Source organism: Convolutriloba macropyga, chromosome 11 (genome assembly GCF_964194025.1).
Source record: "Convolutriloba macropyga chromosome 11, txConMacr16.3, whole genome shotgun sequence".
In the NCBI taxonomy this organism is placed as follows: domain Eukaryota; kingdom Metazoa; phylum Xenacoelomorpha; order Acoela; family Convolutidae; genus Convolutriloba; species Convolutriloba macropyga.
This window is the reverse complement of record NC_134478.1, coordinates 1,847,685-1,868,221: the sequence shown is the minus strand read 5'-3', so window position 1 is coordinate 1,868,221 and position 20,537 is coordinate 1,847,685.

Sequence of the window (20,537 nt, the reverse complement as noted above, 5' to 3'; positions counted from 1 at the left end):
AACTTGATTGTGAATTGGCTAATTTGAAAGAAAAAAATTGTTGTGGTTAACTCAGATCGTTCTGCCAGGCCAGTCCCGATGAAATTCTTACAATTCTTGTCCCAGGTGACTTTTCCAAAATGTAGTGTAAATGTTACATTTTCGATTGTAATGGGAAAGTCAAGGATTCAATCTTTTGACACAATCATTAATTGCACCTGTCAGACTGTTGTGGGAACTGCTGTATTCTGACCCATATAATTTATAATTGGAACCTTTCTGGACGAATGTCAAGGAATTCAAAGTTCAGGTTTCTTGCTGTCCTTCAATGTTTTTCTGATAATAGTGGGTTCAGTATTAGACATGCACAGTGAATGCTTCTGAAATTGCTGCACTGTTTGTGTCGTGCAATTCATATTTTGATAACCGGGAGACTACATTAAAAAAAACTTTCTTTGGACAATAATAGTCCACCAATTCTGGCAGTTGATCCGGGGGTGCAAGAAGCTGATTTCAGCATAAAATTTTTTGATAGCTGATCTGGTGAGCGGAAAATCGATTGAAAATTGATAGCGTTTGCTTTGGTCGAAATTTAGATTAGTCCCAGTTTTCAAAATTGATAGCGTGTCGTTGTTTGCCTGAATCTAATTATGGTCTCTCATACATTATTTCATACTTATTGCCAACTCAATTGCTTTGCGAAGTTCCATAGCTTCTTTGAGTAGTTGCTTTTAATTTTCTGGGTTGATCAGACTTCTGATAAACATGTCAATGAAGAGTGTTTCCTCTGTGTTTTCAAACAGACAATTTTTCGTTCACTCCTGGTGTTTGCTGTGCATGTGCTTCACCATTTCATGTTTCAATTTTCTATTGATTAAGATTACATACCTGTCAAAATTGATTTTGCGGGGCGGACGAATGATTTTGCCTCGAGGTTCCAGAAATCCAGTGCGTTAAAGTTGTTTACCGACGTAAGAGGAATTTTGCAATTGAAGTCGTGTCCAAATTTGAATCAAATGATTAGACAAAGCAAAAAGGCTGACTTTACATTCTCAGTCTGTTGTTCAAAAACACAGTATCTAATTTTGAGAATTCTAATAAATCCATTTTTAGCGTCACTGCTATCCAGAAACTGCTTAACTGTTATTCAGAGTTAAATTGCTTAATTGTTCCGACCCTCTTGAGGGGGGAGGAACTATATACTCAAATGGGTTTTTTTTTGTTCCGTGAATTTTCGCCGCTCGATATATTCATCGTAGAGAGTTGAGACTGGTATCATTAGAAAACTCGTCCAGCGTAGAATATGGAATTAAAAAGATTTTTTATATTTTCGTTTTCTACAGGGAGTTATCGAGGTTTAAACTTCTGAGAAAAGAAGAGTGAATTCACGTTGTTTTTATTCACATTTTCCGGAAATTTTACCTAAATTTTGCTAAAATTTGTTATAATTTTTAAGAATAATGTCGTTGATTTTTCTTTGAAGACGAACAAGCATTGTTGATTGCTTTGATTTAATTTTTTTGGTCAAAAAATCTGGATAAACATTTCAAAATTTAGCCTTTTTCATCAAAAACAGCACGAAATAAGCTACTTTAGTCCACTTTGATTAAATTTGCCGACAGTACACCCCCAAACAACACTCATACAATCTTTGTAGACTCAGAGGGGGGCTATTTCTACTTCAGAGTCCGCTGAGAGTACACTGTAGTTAAAACTTTGCCTTTTTTGCTAACTTTACTCGTTGATTATCAAATATGCAGAATTTATTTTGAGTTTTCAACTAACAAATTATCTATATCTACAACATTCGAAAAATCAATTGTCCCTAATTGACAATAAGTATTAGCAGGGCTAGTTTTGGGCCATTCTTGGATTGTTACAATCCAAAAGAAATCGGGTTGTAATCAGTCGGTCTATTTTAAAAAAAAGACTATTTTTAATAATAAAGAACAGAACATATCAAATCAAAGCTCAGGAGTGATAGGTCCAACCAATTCGCTTGCTAAGCAGATTCAAGTTAATGCATTTAGTTTTTTAATTGAAAGTTTATGGTTGTTTCTTTTTTTAAAAATAATTGACTTTTCGATAAATATTGGCTTAATTAACTTTTCCTCTAATTTTTTCTTAATTTGTTCAACTTCCAGCTTAGTGTCAGCAAAGAAAGACCGCTTCTTCTCTCTACTGATTTAACATTTATTCTCTGTTGCAGTTTTAAGCCTGATGTTATTGTTTTCTGGCTTTGATACTACAAGATTTCAGATTTTTTTGTTTGGATATTTGCTAGTTTTTCACGTTTTCTAATTTTGTCGCATTATCACATTATTCACAGTTCTCATGTCATCTTATTAGCATTCAAATTAAGACACAATGGAACATATCAAAATCCTGAAAGATATACATCATCGTTTTAACGGCCTCGACGCTTCTTTCTTGAAGAAATCAATTGAATTTTTTAATTTTGTCTCTAACTGTCATTCATACTTTGTCGTTTCGGTCGTATGAAATTTCCTGTATAGTGATAGCTTTCAATGGCTTTTCATTGAAAAACAGAAGAACCGATATTCTGATATTAGTAGATAGCTGACGGCTTTCATGACTTTGAAAACAATCGTTTTCCAAAATTTAAAAAAAAAACTTTTTAACTTCGTAATTTTGTTCTTTTTGTTTCTTTTTGTTACCCAATCTCGTTAGTTAATTACAGGTCAAATATGACATTATGGGTGTTAAGGGAATAAAAAGGATTGGTGTCCCAAAATCTTTTTTTTAAAGAATTTGTTATGACCTTACTCGCTTCGACACAGGTTTTTCAGAAAAAAAAAGTAAATTATTTTGATTTTTGTCATATTTGACGTTCTTTTTGTAGATGCAAGAAATATTCTGGATAATTACAGGTCTCGAGGGCTTCCTTTTTATGATTAATCGACCCTGTTTAAATAGCTCTTTTTGTAATTAATGCCTTTCATGACATTGAATGTAATTTTGTTTCGAAAAAAAAATTAAAAGTATTACATACTTTAGCACTTCGCTTTTTTGTCTACTCGTTACCTAGTCTAACTAATGAATGGCCACGTACTACATTATAGCTGTTTGAAGAAGGCGCAATAAAATATATTTTGAGTGCCAAAATTTGGCTTGACGGTTTTGACAGCGTTTTCTGGCAAGTTTCAATTGAAATTTTGTTTGTTCTTTGTTGTTCTTTTTAGCCGCTTTAAAAAATTATTAAGGACAGGTCCTAAAGCTCTTCTATAGAAGCAGTGGTAATTGTAAATTTGTGGTAATATTAATTGATTCCTAATGGTATTTATTACTTTGAAGTTAACTGTTTCAAAAAAATAAGTTAGTTTTTTTACTTTACTGTTTTTGTTCTTTTTTGTATAATTGTTACCAAACCTTTTTATGGACTGGTCGCATATGTTTTCTGGTGCTTTATAAGTTATTTTTGTTTAGTTTTAGTTTTATCTGACGGTATGTTGACTTTGTTATTAAATTTAGTTTTTAAGAGGGACATAAATTTTTTGATGTAATTAATGTTTGTTGTTGTTGTTGTTTGATTTTGCTGTTCGTCCTGACTCGCTTTCTTAATAATGACATATTACAGCAATCTAATGCATCAATTTTTACTCCACTGAGTTATTTGCTTTGGAGGCTATCTTATCGTTCATACAGAACTTTTTGAAAAAGACTTGGGCTTTTTTGGCAAAAAATAATTTTTGGGTTTTTCTATCTGTTCCTCATTTGGTAGACAATTATGCCAAAATTGTGGATTTGAGGGGTCGGAACCTTATGTGCCATCGCACATTACCGAGCCGCCTTGTTGTTATCTAAATTCAAGAACTGATAAAGGAAAACTGCCAATGAGAAATAATTACTAAAAATTCCCGATTAACACTTATGAGAAATTGATATAACAATCATAAACGACTTTTTGTACAAAAGTCACTTACTAGAGTCTCCCGCAATTGTGACCACAGCAGTTCGATTCAATCAATTCTTGACCAGATTTGGGCTTCCTTTAAGTATGTCAGTTATATGATTGTGCAGTGATGTGTGCTCATCAAATCCGCACATGAGGGACTTCAATTAAAATAATGAACGGTGGATTGGTTTTGACAAATTGTGTGAACTTGGTGAATTTTAAAGATTTTAATAGCAAAGAATAGAGTGAAAAGTGGTCTTAATTAGTCTCTTTTGCTGAAAAACTGCAATACATAGTCATCAGCTTAAACTGCAATACATAGTCATCAGCTTAAACCCGGGTAGCTAATGATATCTGTCGACGATTTGTTAATGCGAAATAGAAACACATTTCCCGGGTTTGTGAGTACAGGGCAGACCTCTCAGATCTGACTACCCTGCGAGACATCTCGAATTGTATTAAGAAAAGTTCAGTTTGCCCTCATTGCCCACATCCTTATGTAATTGCGTGTAATTCTTGGCCTCAGCTTTGACCCTATCAAACGGAGAAATCGCAACTCCAGTATTCTCTGAGGTGCTACTGGCTGCTGCATTCGAACAAGATTATCTGAGATATCTCGTCCCATTTCATTTCCTCACCTCCTTGAGCTTGGAGAAACCAAAACTGCTGTATATACTAGTTGAGCCAGTTTTGGAGAAAAATCGCTCATCCCGATTTCAAAGTGAAAGCATAATTTATTTGCTAGAACTGTTGATCTACCAAACTACATTTTTAGTCTAGGTTAACAACAATTTATTTAAACCGTACATTGGTATGTGTCAGATATAAAGAGGAAATCTAGCGCCATCTGCATAGTTTTCCATTCTTAATGCAACCTTTGACGTTATTTTTAGTTGAAAACTTTTTATAAACAAAATTTTAAACATTGAATTTAAATACTTGCCAAAATATGTTTACTTGCTGGGAGTTTTCTCGCAAAACAAATCAAATATTGCCAATGACGTCCTTAAAAGACTGTTTTTAGAGCGAAAATGATCTAAATGTAGTTCTACTTCTCTTTTTGCCTATGAGAGAAAATTTAGAAAAAATAGACAAAAAACTATTACTAAGATATTAGGAACAACGAATGTCAGATTAATTTTACTCGTGACCTCACATTGTTTTTCAACTTGATGTCTAACCCATTGATGTTAAACGACAACGGTCTTACTTCAATTTGCTGTCGAAAAGTTGCAGAGCCGATGATAAGCGTCTCGAGCACAGAAACCAAATTGCGAAATAGGTAAACAATTCCATGGTCACTTTTGTGCCAGCTGTTCCTGTTGAAGAACCCTGGATGCATCAACTGAAGAGAGATCAAGATGTAATGAGTTCAATGACTTCAATCTAGAATTTTTAGAAGAAATTTGATAAGAGGTGTTACTTACTAACGTTATAATTGTGAATGAAGTTGTTTCTCATGGCAACAGTGTCTTGTAAGCTCCAAAACATAATGATTGCGGCAAAGAATGCTTTTCGTTGAGATGTGACTATTTTTGCCAATTATATGGCCACAGTTTAGACAGCTTAAGGGTTTTATTGCAATATGTAACAACTTTGAGTTTGTTATTAGGTTGAACAGTTCAGTTTTGTAAATAACTATTTTGCCTTCAAGATCGTTTTTTCTGAAGACCTCACATTTAGGATGTATCAATTGAGCCAGCGAGAACAAATAGAGCTTCCTGCATTTTCTTGGCTCATGAACAAATTCGTTTGTTGATGACTCTCTCGCAACTCTGTGGTCTCAAATTGAAAAAAATGTCATCTACTGGCACATAGTTGAGCAAAAAGGGTGCTGAGCGCATCTGCGATTTTGTTGTATCTAATTTAAAAAAAAATTCAGAGAACACAGTCCCACAAACTCTAAACATTCCTTTCCCGCATTTTTTGCTGGTTATGAGCAAACCAATTATCAAATTAGTTATCGTTCAAAATAGTTTCTTATTCTCAGTATTCTTGCTCAAAATTTCCGAATCATTCACAAAATGGTGCATGGTGCTTCAAACACCAACTCCGAGGCAGAGACTTGCTTCCAAACTTTTTGATTGTTCTGCTCTCACCATTTTCCGTCATCTAGGAGAAGAATATATGCAAAGGAATAGTAAAGTTAAATTTTCCAGACCTGAAAAAACGGATATAAGTACCTCACTAGACTCTTGATTTGTTAAACCACTGAGCTGTGTGTTAACATTAGTATGCCAATGGTGTTGTTTTTTTGGCTAAAGAATTGACCTTTTGAGAAAAAATTATTATTGTTAAAAAAAATTCCTCAGTTTGATGTTTCGTTTTCAACAATCTATTTTCCTTCAAGACCTAGTGTCGACTCATTTATACGGTCCAGTCAATCAACGTCCTTGGTCTTCTGTTCCCTACGGCTGCGTTCTCACGTCTCTCCAGTTCTATCAACTCTTTAATCATCTCTCGACCCTAAATTTAGTGAAAATTCTAACCATTAGTTTTCAAAAAAATAGCCCATCAAAAAGATATCAAGGATTACGTCTTGAGCTACCTCGCTGACTCTTTGATCGGTGCAAGCGTCAAATCCCTTATCCCTATTTTTCTCAGAAATGATTTCAGGATAATCAGCCGTTTCCTGCTTGTTGCAGGAGCAACAATTTTGTAAACGCGATTGGGCCCAAGGGTCAGTAGCGAGAGGAATGGACGAATTGCAACAGTGACCTGTCTGGTAACAGTGAATTGTCAGGATTCGAGATCACTAAAATTTGAGGGGCCGGGAACACTTGGAGGTCGAGGTGCCGAGCAAACTTGATGTTGGAGCGCCGGGAAGGCTTGATATTGCAGGGCCGATTCATTTTTCGTCAGTTGGTATTGGATAGTAAAATTGATTCTATTTAAAGTTATTTTGTTACAATTGGCTGCCAATTATCTTGACAAAATTGCCGATGAAATCTAATTTTAAAATGCTTTTTAAAGCGGCATTACTTTGCAATAGATTACTTTTTCTGAAAAATTTTTATATCATGGTTCATAGCAAAAAAACAAGGAGAGCAATAAAATTTGGCTTTTGAGCAATTCGAATATAATTCCTAACAGTTGTTGTATTTATACTGTACCAAGTTTTTAATGACTATACATTTTTGAGCACTTTTTGTTTTAAAAAAATAAATAAGATTTAAAGCATAAGAAACTGCCATTTTCAAATGATTTTGAACAATTTTTGTTGGTGAGGAACTATTATACGTGTCCTCGTTTTTGTTTAAAGTTTCTAACCGTGAGACGTTTTGTTTTTCTTTTCACAAGAGTGTTCTACTCAATGTAAAGATTGATATAGCCACATGAAGATTATACTTCATTTTTGACAAAGAGTCTGCTTGAAGAAGGGCCGTTTTCAATTGATTTGAAACAATAGTTACTGGGGGATTTATATAAAATTAATCAGATCTGTTTGGTCACCTTGCAATGTATCAAATTTTGTATTCGTAAAAATTTACTAATCATCCTAAAGTTTCAAAGCCAGGTAAACGAACTACATCGAGGCTTTGATATCAATTAAATAACGGTTTTCATCAAAGGCTGTTTTATTTCAGATTGAACCAAATGCTTACCAATATTTCAAAAACAAAATCAACTTTTGCGCCAAATTACAAGAATTTGAGAAAATGTAACTCTCTTGAGATTCCATTTACTGAGCTTCCAGAATTTAAGAGCAGCCGCTGGTGGAAAAATCAATGATAGTTGCTGAGCTCTTTGAACCAGAGAATTGCGAATCCGCAAACATTCGCAAAGCGCTGATGCTGGCGCCAAAATAATACTTCGATCAGGTAAAAAAAACAAGAGACACTTTCGGGATTCTCATGCTCTACTATAATCTGCACAATCAACTGGTGCATGAAAAAATTCTATTACTCGCAAAAATGTCAAAAAAGGACAGATCTCCCTCCAATGACAGCGAGAGTCCACGTGAAAACAAATGGTGCCAAAAACTGCAAACAGCAACTGTTTTGATCAACAAAACTTGATAAGAAGGTTTTACAGAAAATTTCAATGGATTTGAGGTACATGAAAAAGTGGTTGACAAAAAGCTGAGACCAAAAAATAGACAGCTTTTTAGGACAAAATTTGACATATAAAATGGCTTCAACGCAATTGTATTCAAGCGCACTCAAATATCTTTTTCATTAGTGCGCTCTAATCAATTGAAAGGTTCTAAGAACAAAATATTTACCCGTCGTTCCTTCAATAATTTTTGTCAATTGAATTGTAGCATTTTTAATTGGCCAATATTTTATTGAGGAATTCTAAACAAATAACAGAACATGGACAAAGTGTGATAATCTTGTTCAATAATGAAAAAACAGAGTTCTGAATTTGAAGTGGATTGAGCAGATGTAAAATGACTTTAACAAAGTGTAAAAAAGTTCAAAACATCTGTCCAAAATAATAAAAACTAAGTTTTCAGGTGAGGATTTTTTATTAGAAAATAAAGAACTGATTATCTGAAGTTTTTTCGGCCCATTTGATACCATTCCGGGAATTTAAAAAGCAAACAACAAAATGTCTCCATGTTGTTAATTGATATACTATAAGTTGGTATGTATGATCTCTATGTTGACATTTTTTCAATATGTTTTAGACACAAATATTAGTAGAATATTGGATGTGTTAATAGAACAAATATAATCATCACTGAGAGATTTGAATTAAATTAATCAATTTTCAAACTGATCTAATAAAATCTGTTTTCATTTCCAAGTAAAAATTCATTCAGGATTTCCAACAATATATTATCATTTTCATAAACTCCTTCCAATCGATCTTTCTGACGGCCAATTCGACGATAATTGGCCAATTAGTCCAAGATTATCAGAATTGACAATCTGGAAAGTGGCATGTGTAGTCAATGCGTTTAGGCGGGTAACTAATCCCTTTTTTGGGGTTGAATACTTAGGACCCGAACCGAAGATTTCCCCAAAAACAGCGGGGAAAAGAGTGTATAAAGATCGTATAAACAAAAACATTACACCCTTATTTCTTCGCTTAATTAAGGGTGGAAGAGTGTAATTATAAAAGTTTACTTTTAAAAAATAAAGGTTCAAGGAGGTAATAAGGATTGATCCGCCATATTCTCCCTGTCGAACACGTTACTGTCATTGTCTGCATTAACCATTGCGCCAACTGACGCTAGGATCCGATCTTTCAATTTGGTTATACTGGTAATTTTGTAAGAGTGTAATTCTTTATTAGTCCACCCTAAATTACACTTTTTGCAAAGAGTGTAAAAAGGGTGGAGAAAGGAGTGTAAATACAGTGTAATTTTTTTAAAAAAATTACTCTTTTACCATCTTTTCCCCTATAAAAAGGGGTGTAATTTGCATTACACCCTAATCCCTGCTAATTAGAGGCGCAATAGGGGTGAAATCTCGGCCCCCGGGGAAGTATCAGTGATAATAGTTTACTTGGCATTGGATTGTAGGATTACTAATGAGGATGGAACTTTGTTCTTTGTGATGGTGGTATTATTGGGATCGTAGAACGAAGGATTGCATTGAAAGCGACAATACAACTGGGCAACGCTTGGAACTTGTATTACTGAGTTGTAGTTGACTTGAAAAGCAGATATTTATTGCATCTTTGCTGAACTTAGGCCTACAAATCCGCGAGTATTGTGCCTTTTGATTTTAGGCAGCCGATTTTTCATGAGGTGGTGTGAAGTGATGATTTTTTGTTGCGTAGGTTGTTATATAAAACTTTTTTTTTGCAGCCAATCCATACAGTGGCAGCCAAACCAAACTGAAAGAAGAGATCAATGTCTGGTTTCGCATTGTGTCCCTTTCAATGTCAGATTTTCTTAGTACATAGTGTTAATTCGATCGGAGTGGAGGCTATATTTACAAGAGGATCTTCTGTTTGTGCCCCCCAGTAAGTTATGCTCCCCCAGTTACAGAGCACGTGTTATTACATAGTAATTCATTGTAGAAATATGGCACGTGCGTCTGGGGTGTCAAATAATATGCACCCACTAAGCTGGGGGGGGGGAGGGGGACAACGGAAAAGATCCTTCTGGGATTTGATGTTCAAACTGTTTAAAGTTTTCATGGTTTCGTTGCCGATGGGGGACTCAAAATATACGGGTATATCCGCATCGGATCTATTCTGTTCTGTTCGATCCTCTTCTGCAGTTTAGTGGGCACACGACATTTACACCACCCGGGGTGAGATGATGGAAGTATGAACCGGGTGATCCAGACAAAAATTGGCTATGATCAGACGATCCAGACATAAACTTGCCCATGATTCGAATTTGTGCGAATTAGAGAGAGTTATTGCGAAGTGATTCGAAAAAGTGCGTTCAGGTTTTGACTCGTGACCATTCGAAATTTCGCAACTATGATCCGAAAGTACGACTACTCGAAACTGTGCAACTATGGTCAGACAAAAATTAGTCCAATTAGAGCAAGCCCCCCCCCTCCTACGTACAGCCCCCCTCCCACATGAACCCCACTTCCCCACGTACTCTCTCCCCACACGTACCCCCCCTAGCTTGCTATATACCAACATAAATTTTTCGTTGTCATAGTTGAGGCATGAAAATTACTGCGGGGCAGAGTAGAATATATCCAAAAGTTCGCATCCGGTCTGTCGATTTGAAGTAGCTAACAAATTTCTGTCAGCGCCACAACTATTAATATTTGCGATAAAAAGGGGCATAAAAGTTATATAACCAATAAGCGGCTGGTGAAAACAGAACAAAACCATTATTTTCAAGAGTATCCAGTGTCACAACAAAGTTCATGGAAAAAGTTATCTCATATCAAAAACTAGTCCGGATATTTTACTTTTGTGCCCCCTTCCCCAGTACGTTATGCACCCCAGTTACGGGGCACGTGCCATTAAATAGTAAATCATTGCATAAAAATATGGCAGGTGAGTTGGGAACAGGTTAGTGGGTGCAAACAATTTGCACCCGCTAAGCTTGAGGGCACAAAACAGAAAAGATCCAGCAATCCATAAAAGATGAACTTATAATGTTTCATGTGCCACTTGAAATCTTGGAGCTGAGAACAGATGGTTTCCCAGCAAAAAGGCATGGCTAATAGTTTGAAGAAGCAGATTTTTTTGAATCATTACAGATAGAATAACTGAGCCTCTGTAAGAAAAACTGCTCAGAAATGTGGCGTATTGTTCAATCGTAAACCTTTCAAAATTCTTCCTTGATAAAATGACATCAGAAATCTCTAAGGTTAACTCTAGGACTGACATTTTAATCTTCTTCGGAGATTACAACACAAATATACTTAATGAAATTGGGAAACAATTAGTAAACAACTTCATTGCAGATAACGTTCTTCAGTACATGAACACTAAAAAAAGCAATATGGACAAACGGAGGCAAATTTTCTTTAATCGAATTTTAAAAAGTGGTTCTAAAAAAGAAAATTTTTTCTGGATATGGTCAGCTCTAATTTTTCTCTGAATTTCAGCTGAGCTACCCAACGGATTAGATTTGTTCACAAACTGTCCCCTAGAACGCCTGCAATTTGCAACAGGTGAGAATCACAGTAGCAATATAAAGTCTACAAGCCGATGTTTTCCAAAACAACTTTTGAACCTTAAAGAGAATAATTCCTAAAAAGGTAAAAAGGTATTGCTAAAAGGTACTGCCAGTAACTATTTCCTTTTACGCTATGTGTTTAAATGATTGATTTTCCTCAAAAGTGTCGCATAAAGGAGCTGAAACCTTTAGCATTCTAACAAATTTTGAGCACACTTTTTGCGTAGATCATTATTTTCTTCATATAATGATCAGTTTAATTCTCCTTAGGAATCACTATTGACTTTTGACACTGTGAGAGTCAGGAAATGGGCTCCCAGGTTTAGGTCAAGACCCAAATTGAGCTATGATCAGACTATGCAGACTGAAATGACCTCTGATCAGACTTTCCAGACCGAAGTTACCTCTGATCAGACCTTCCAGACCAAAATGATCTCTGATCAGACTTTCCAATCCAAAAGGAGCTCTGATCAGACCGAACCCAGACCACTGTCCAGACTATAGTGCGCTTATGATCAGACCCAAATTCAGACCATTGTCCAGACTATAAACAGACTTTGATCAGACCATCTTCAGACCATGGTCCAGACCCAATTTCAGACCATTGCCCAGACCATAATCAGACTATGATCAGACTCAAGTGCGCTCAAAATAGTCTGATCAGAGAAAGATTTTAATTATGAACAAATGTTTTAATTTTGCTATAATATATTCATTTCATAAAAACTGGTGTTTGCAGTATTAAAATCATCTAAGGAAAAACCAATTCTGAAAATATTGCTAATGAAAACGAAACCTAACTGGTGGAAAAAAATTATTTACCATACCCTTTGGTTCATATTTCTGACTCAATGGATGAACTTAGACAGCTTTCCACAAGAAACGTCGTGGTCTTCAGTTAATCAAAATTTCCTCTTGAGGGGACCGGCATTTGCTATCAGCTGGACTCCTTGTTTCTGATCAGAGTCATCGGACTTTAGGGACTTTAGATGAGTCTCTGATCGGAACGCTGCTTTATTGTTGCCTCTTGGCAGAGCCAACATCCCTCAATAAAACAAAAAAAATTGAAAAAATAATGCACTCGAAATCAGACCTTCCAGACCGAATTGACCTCTGATCAGACCGAATCCAGACCATGGTCCAGACTATAAAGACTATGATCAGACCGTCCAGACCGAATTAACCTCTGATCAGACCAAAATCAGACCATGGTCCAGACTATTGTGCGCTCGAACCGCTTTCCAGACCCTGTAATTTCGGTCTGGGAACACAGGGGTGTGCGCTCGATTGGGTCTGATCATAGCTCAATTTGGGTCTGGACCAAAACCTGGGCTTCACTGGAAAATTCGAGGAGATTTTTGTCCACTGTTGTCAAACTACACTGAATCCAATCAAGGGTGTCAACTGTTCTGAAAAAAATTCAAGTTCAGTAACCACACAGACATCAATAATGAATGATTGTAAGAGTTACGTAGGGAAACATCTCTGTTTGCTACTACCCGGCTAAGGATTTCGAGCAATCGGATAACGATCCATCCCGAGTTGTGAATGGAACTCTTCCAGAAGTCGTAGTTAAGACCACAAACGATCTTTTGACTTATACTTCAGCTTCTCAAGGTTTGAAGGAATGCATTTTCGGTGCCACTTCTGTTTATGTCAGCGTTAAAGAAAGTTCATGACGTATTACGACAATGTTTTCTTAGCCTTTATGGGTACAGTTTGTGATCAAAATTAGTCTGGTGTGACACGCGTCAACCACCGAGTACCAAAAAAATTTTCAAAATGTGAAAAATTCTTTGGGACGTATTGCCCACGTTTTTTTTTTAATAAATATTTCCTAATTTTCATAGAGCTCAAATTTAGTTATCTAAATTATTTAATTCAATCATGTGGTAAATATGTGATGAGAAAACGAATCTATATTTTTTTTATCGATATTCACTCTTCTTTTGCGCTGGTTTTGAAAAGATGGGAGGATATAGTGAGTTTCATGGAATTTTGAAGTTTCCTTTCCAGCTAGTTTTAGTTTGATATCAGAAGCAATTGGGCTTTTTTTCTTGATAGTGTTTTTTACAGATGACGAGCGTTAATATTTTGTGACCTATTTTTTTATCACTGTGATATTTAAACGTTTTTTTAAATTTTGATATGCCATTACCAGGGCTGAATTACCACTAACACCCACTCTTAAAATGTGTCGCAATTTCTCTCTTTTATACAAGAAACTGTTAATTTCAAACAATTTTCGTTTCTACAGTTACTTCAATCCGAATTTGGTCACGAAAATTAATCACAACTGATAACAGCAATCTGATGGTTATGTCTTCGTTTTTTGGATAAAAATAATAAACGGGTTTCCGTTAAGGAAAAAACTGATTCGAGAACAACAGCTTCCGCAGGGTAAGTTTATATTATGCGTTTTTGTTTTAGCATCTGAAAACTGTCTGAGTGAGACGATCGTGGAGCCAAGTTAGCATGAAAATCATTAAAGATGTCTTCCCATTTCAAGCAATTTTAACTTGAATTGAATAAAGCATATATATGAGCCCCCTCTTCTAAGTAATCATATCACACAATATTGTGGTAAAAAAATCCATTTGTGCTATTACAGAATAGAATCAAAATTGAGAAAATTTACAAGCCAACATTTTAACTCTATCGAGTAAAAAGTCCACTGATTATGACCCAAGATGAAAAAAATCATATATTCTCCTAGAGATCTATCAAATTAGCACGAGATATTTGCCAGTTTGTGGCTGCCGATTTTTGACATGATTTTCTTGTTTAAGAACTTTGTTACATATAGAACTTCTTCTGACACAGATATTAAATTGGTAATAATCAGCACACATTGATTGTCAATGCTAAACGTTTTAAAGTCATAAAAACGAAATAAACTGATAAAATGAGCATAAAGTGTCTTTGTTTTAACAATTTGGAATCAAATACAGTTGGAAAAATAGGGTTCGAAGGTTGTTCTTTTCTTTATTTTTGCAGACGGAGTGAAGAAATTTTGCATGTGCGAGAGTGTAAACGCAACTAGCAAAACATTCGCTCAGTGTTGTGAGAAATACTTTGACAAAATAAAGGACTGTATGGTGGGAAAAACAAAACCGAAGACAATTAACAGAAAGGAGAATGCAGTCCTGATGAGAGATGGCGACAAAGATGTTCTATATCGTCGGTAAAAGCACCCCTTTGCATTTTCCTTTTAGCAAGTTGGTTCTAATTTAATTGCTAAGGAGCACAAAAACCAACTTGCTGACGTTGAAACTTCTTATTATTTTTATACATGATTATACAACCCAGGTCGATATGACTAGACCGAATTGAGCTCTGATCAGACCGACCACAATCGAGCGCACACATGTTCTCGGTGCGATCGAGTTATATGGTCTGGAAAAGTTTTCCAGCGCAATTAGTAGTAATAGGGTGAGCAAGTATCCCCGGGGGTGGGGGGGTGTAGACCCCATGTATTAAGATAGGGTATAGGAGTATTTTTCTGAGCGGCTCTACAGTAATGTATTAAGATTATGGATAGAATCTAGGGGCGCCTACATGTGTTCCAGGGGGTGAGTAGTAAGGTAGGTGCAGATCAGGGTGATTTTCCGGAGCCATTTGTCACGTGATTTTAGAGGTGTTTTAGGGATTAATTGTACATGCAGCGCGCAGGGGAATTGTACAGGCAGCGCGAAGTGGGAATTGTACGGTCAGCGCGCAGGGGAATTGTACAGGCAGCGCGCATTAACGGATAATTCCCCTCGCAGTATATTTCAACATTTTTTTGGTATAACTACCGCAATGTATTAAGATTAGGTATAGCCACCGCAATGTATTAAGATTAGGTATAGCCGCCGCAGTGTATTAAGATTAGGTATAGCCGCCGCAATGTATTAAGATTAAGTATAGCCGCCGCAATGTATTAAGATTAGGTATAGCCATCGCAATGCATTAAGATTAGGTATAGCCGCCGCAATGTATTAAGATTAGGTATAGACGCCGCAATGTATTAAGATTAGGTATAGCCGCCGCAATGTATTAAGATTAGGTGTAGCCGCCGCAATGTATTAAGATTAGGTATAGCCGCCGCAATGTATTAAATGTATTAAGATTAGGTATAGTCGCCGCAAAGTATTAAGATTAGGTATAGCCGCCGCAATGTATTAAGATTAGGTATAGCCGCCGCAATGTATTAAGATTAGGTATAGCCGCCGCAATGTATTAAGATTAGGAATAGCAGCCGCAATGTATTAAGATTAGGTATAGCCGCCGCAATGTATTAAGATTATGGATAGAATCTAGGGGCGCCTATATGTGTTCCAGGGGGTGAGTAGTAAGGTAGGAGCAGATCAGGGTGATTTTGCGGAGCTACTTGTCACGTGATTTTAGAGGTCATTTAGGGATTAATACAGCGTGCAGGGGAATTGTACAGTCAGCGCGCAGGGGAATTGTACAGGCAGCGCGCATTAACGGATAATTCCCCAGGCAGTAAAATTCAACAATTTTTTGGTATAACCACCGCAATGTATTAAGATTAGGTAAAGCCACCGCAATGTATTAAGATTAGATATAGCCGCCGCAATGTATTAAGATTAGGTATAGCCGCCGCAATGTTTTAAGATTAGGTATAGCAGCCGCAATGTATTAAGATTAGGTATAGCCACCGCAATGTATTAAGATTAGGTATAGCCGCCGCAATGTATTAAGATTAGGTATAGCCGCCGCAATGTTTTAAGGTTAGGTATTGCCGTCGCAATCTATTAAGATTAGGTATAGCCGTCGCAATGTATTAAGATTAAGTATAGCCGCCGCAAGGTATTAAAATTAGGTACAGCCGCCGCAATGTATTAAGATCAGGTATAGCCGTCGCAATGTATTAAGATTATGGATATAAACTAGGGACGCCTATATGTGTTCCAGGGGGTGAGTAGTAAGGTAGGAGCAGAACAGGGTGATTTTCCGGAGCCACTTGTCACGTGATTTTAGAGGTCATTTAGGGATTAATACAGCGCGCAGGGGAATTGTACAGGCAGCGCGAATGGGAATTGTACAGTCAGCGCGCAGGGGAATTGTACAGGTAGCGAGCATTAACGGATAATTCCCCTCGCAGTAAATTTCAACATTTTTTTGGTATAACCACGGCAATGTATTAAGATTAGGTATAGCCGCCGCAATGTATTAAGATTAGGTATAGCCGCCGCAATGTATTAAGATTAGGTATAGCCGCCGCAATGTAATAAGATTAGGTATAGCCGCCGCAATGATTTAAGACTAGGTATAGCGGCCGCAATATATTAAGATTAAGTATAGCCGCCGCAATGTATAAAGATTAGGTATAGCCGCCGCAATGTATTAACATTAGGTATAGCCACCGCAATATATTAAGATTAGGTATAGCCGCCGCAATGTATTAAGGTTAGGTATAGCCGCCACAATGTATTAAGATTAGGTATAGCCGCCGCAATGTATTAAGATTAGGTATAGCCGCCGCAATGTTTTAAGGTTAGGTATGGCCGCCGCAATGTATTAAGATTAGGTATAGCTGACCCTTAATAGCAAGATGGCGCAGTGGTAGCGTGCTGGACTCATAACTCAGAGATAGGTAGATCGAAACTATCTCTTGCTAATCTGGCACTGTCACAGTTCAAGTGGACTTTTACGCTCTCAAAACTTGGAAAAATGTTAAACAAAAGAAAAAAATGAATTAAAAAGTTCAAAATAACAGACACAGTACAAATTAATTGCATGCAAATACAAAATTAATCAAACGTTTACTTGATGATAGTACAAAAGAAAAGTGTATTAAAGTACATTTAGCCGAGTAGTTAATAAAGTCGACAACAAAAACTTGAGTAACTAACGAAGAATTAAGGAATTTAGAAAAAAATTACTCTCGACTTTATTACATTTCGACTTATTTTAAATTAAATTTATCTAATTCTTGTATAATTACATATAAAGTTTAAAACATGAACATCATGAACATTGTTCAGTTTTGTTTGAAAAAATTTAAATAGTTGAAATGCTGCAAATATTGTGTAAAATCCACACAAATTATCAGTTTTCTAATCTGGCTGTTGTTTCATTTTCTGATATTTTTTATTCAAAAATTTGTATTTTGTGATTGGACGAGCCAAAGAATCAGCATAGTATTAAGTTCGATTGAGTCGAGCAATCATTATTCATTGCTCTCCAGCTTCACTGCTCGGAGAAGTGTTAATGATAGCAAAGCTGAATGTGGGTAGTCTTGGAACACAATCTGCTGGAAACGATATGATATAGTGGTATTTGAGTTCTGGGATTCGTTCAATAATCTGTCTCAGGGAGGTGTTATCCATGACAAACAATTTTTCTCTGCTTTATTTTGCAAGTACCATTAACACACGGATTTCTAACTGTAAAGTCAAGCTGAGAAGACTCATTTTCTTCAAACAAGCAACAATCAGAGGACTTTTTACCTTGCTCTAATAAAACTTTGCTTGACTTTTTAATTATGTCAACAGAATTGTTATGGGAGATGCGTAGAAACAAATAATTATGGAAAAAGTAACAGAAAATATAGGAGAGGAACGTAAACAAAAAAGTTTGAATTAGTTCGCCCCCAGCTAACGTCCATTTTAAGGAATTATTTGGTAAAGAGAATGGAAACATGGGTGACGATAATATATAACCCACAAATGTTCCAATGCAGAAAGCAATGATGTAAAACCCATAAAAAAACTGAAAAAAAAATATGAAAAAATTTTCGTTAACGCAAAGATCTTCAGACATTTTTAGCAACCGTTCCGAACTGATCAATTTTAACAGTGGACATCCTTTCTCCTAGAACAATTACTTCTGTCACGCTTCTTAGCGGGCGGTCGAAAAACATTTCTAATCGGATACTTTCACCGCTGAGCTCAGGATAATGAATATTTTCTCCAGCATCTTGAAGTGATGTGAGATGAAATACAAGCACGTAATGATTTTGAAATAGATTAATTGGTAACTCGGGAATCTCTTCGTTAAAATTCATTGCTTTCATTGTTGTTACATGTGCCCTACAGTCATTGGTTGTATCAACTGATACTATAGCTCTACCTCCTTGAACAATTCTTAGTTCTCGTAAACCAAATTTCCTATAATGGAAAGGACTTTCTTGAAAATGCCCTATGAATGCTGAATTTGTGTTCATCGCAATAGCTATTCTTCTGATTTGAGCATTGTTAAAAACATTTTCCTGAATAAACTGAGTCTGCCCTGACGGAATAATGAATGTGCGTGCAATTGTTTCCATAAAGTTGTAGCAAGCAAGTTGATGAGTTCATTGATATTTGATAGTCTGGTGATACACTTAGTTAACAACAACACGTCCTGTAAATAGGGAACAGTCAAGAACTTTAAGGGAGACGTGAGGATTGTAGGAGATCATGTAAAAATTGGGTCTTGCACGAATCAATTTCAGTCTAACTTTTGTATTTGGAAGCAGTAACTTTTCACATTGGAACAAATCAATTGCTAATTTACCGTAATAAGTAGTTCCAATTTTCAGCAAAAATTCTTCCTCTCAATATATAAAAGGGCTTTTCTGGGTTCCATTTCAATTTCATATCCATGGCAAGCCAAAATACCTTCATTATTTCTTTTGGAAGCGTTAAATTCATTAGAAATTAAAGCTTTGTGTCCATAGAGACCAATTGAGTTGTAAACCTGTTGATTGTTCAGATACACCTCACAGTTGGAGAAAAGCGAGTGCAATAAATTGTTGACGTGAGTTAGATAATGTAAATCATCATCTGTGAAAGATATTCCCATATCTGCTTTTCCAAGCTCGTCTTTTTTCATAAAGTCATCAAACAATCTTCCCTTTTGTAAACCAACTTTGATTTGAAGGTGGATATCTCTCATATCAAGATATATGCTTCTATTTGTTTCAAACTCGAATTCAATGCTGCTTTCATCCAATGGAGTACTGGGATAAACTTCTGGAACGTGAGAAGATTCAATTGGTTCCAAAAGAGGAATTTTGTCAAAAATCTCCCAGCAAGAGTTCGTAAAGTGACCATAACGAAAATTGCTATCATTTGTTGATCTAGTATTCATTTTGGCTTAGAAAAAAAATCTTTTCTAGTTCGACGACGTCGACTGGTTTTTGGGCGAATTATTTGAATAATGCGACTTTTCTTAATTTTTCCACCACCTAGTTGTTTACGTAATGTTTTCTTTTCAACATCTGCAGTCACAGATTTGATTTTTTTCTTTTCAGTTAGAACATTTCCAGTTTTTGGAGCCGCTATACCAAGCAAATCAGCACCAAATCTTTTTGCTGCTGGGACAACATAACTCCTCAAGAATGGAATAGCCGTCCTCCCAATTGTTTGTGCTAACGCTCCGAATCCTCTTCCCCTCTGTTTTGAATAACCACGAAAATACAGAAAATCACTACCAGCAACCATTTTCTACAACTGTAAATCTAAAAATGGTTGTCAGAAGTTTTTCTAAACATTAGTACCGCTCTTGTTACACCAACAGAGTTGAATTGAACTTTTTCACCATAAGAGTCCCGGAGCTCAAGTTTTATGCTGTAGAATGAGTTTTTTAGAATTTTTTTAAATTGTAAAGTTGGAAATTTTTGATAATTCATGTATTGTCCCGTTGAGATGATATGTCCATTCTTAACTTTTGATATAAACGGAATGCATCGTAAAAGAGCAGCTTTTGTATTACCCACAATATTGTATCCAACAACATCACTATATATCATTAAGGTGTGTATTCGTACAATGTCATAATTGAACTTCGGACCAGCTTCACTCGTGAAAACACCCATACAATAAACAGCTTCTTCGCATCCGAAGACATGACAAAGATTGGCACTAAAAATGACAAGTAAAGAGTTCTGATTCGGAATACTTAAAGAAATTCGCTGTGTAATTTTGTTAACGTGTAACTTGATTGACGTTTTTTCATATTTTTCCCGTTCCTGAATTTTTCTGTTCATTTCATTGACAATATCAGAGATCGAGGGGTATAGACCTGGATCAAGTGTGTAATAATCCGATGGTTTTGTATCTGGTGTTGCTTCATCTAGATAGAAGAATTTACCCTCTG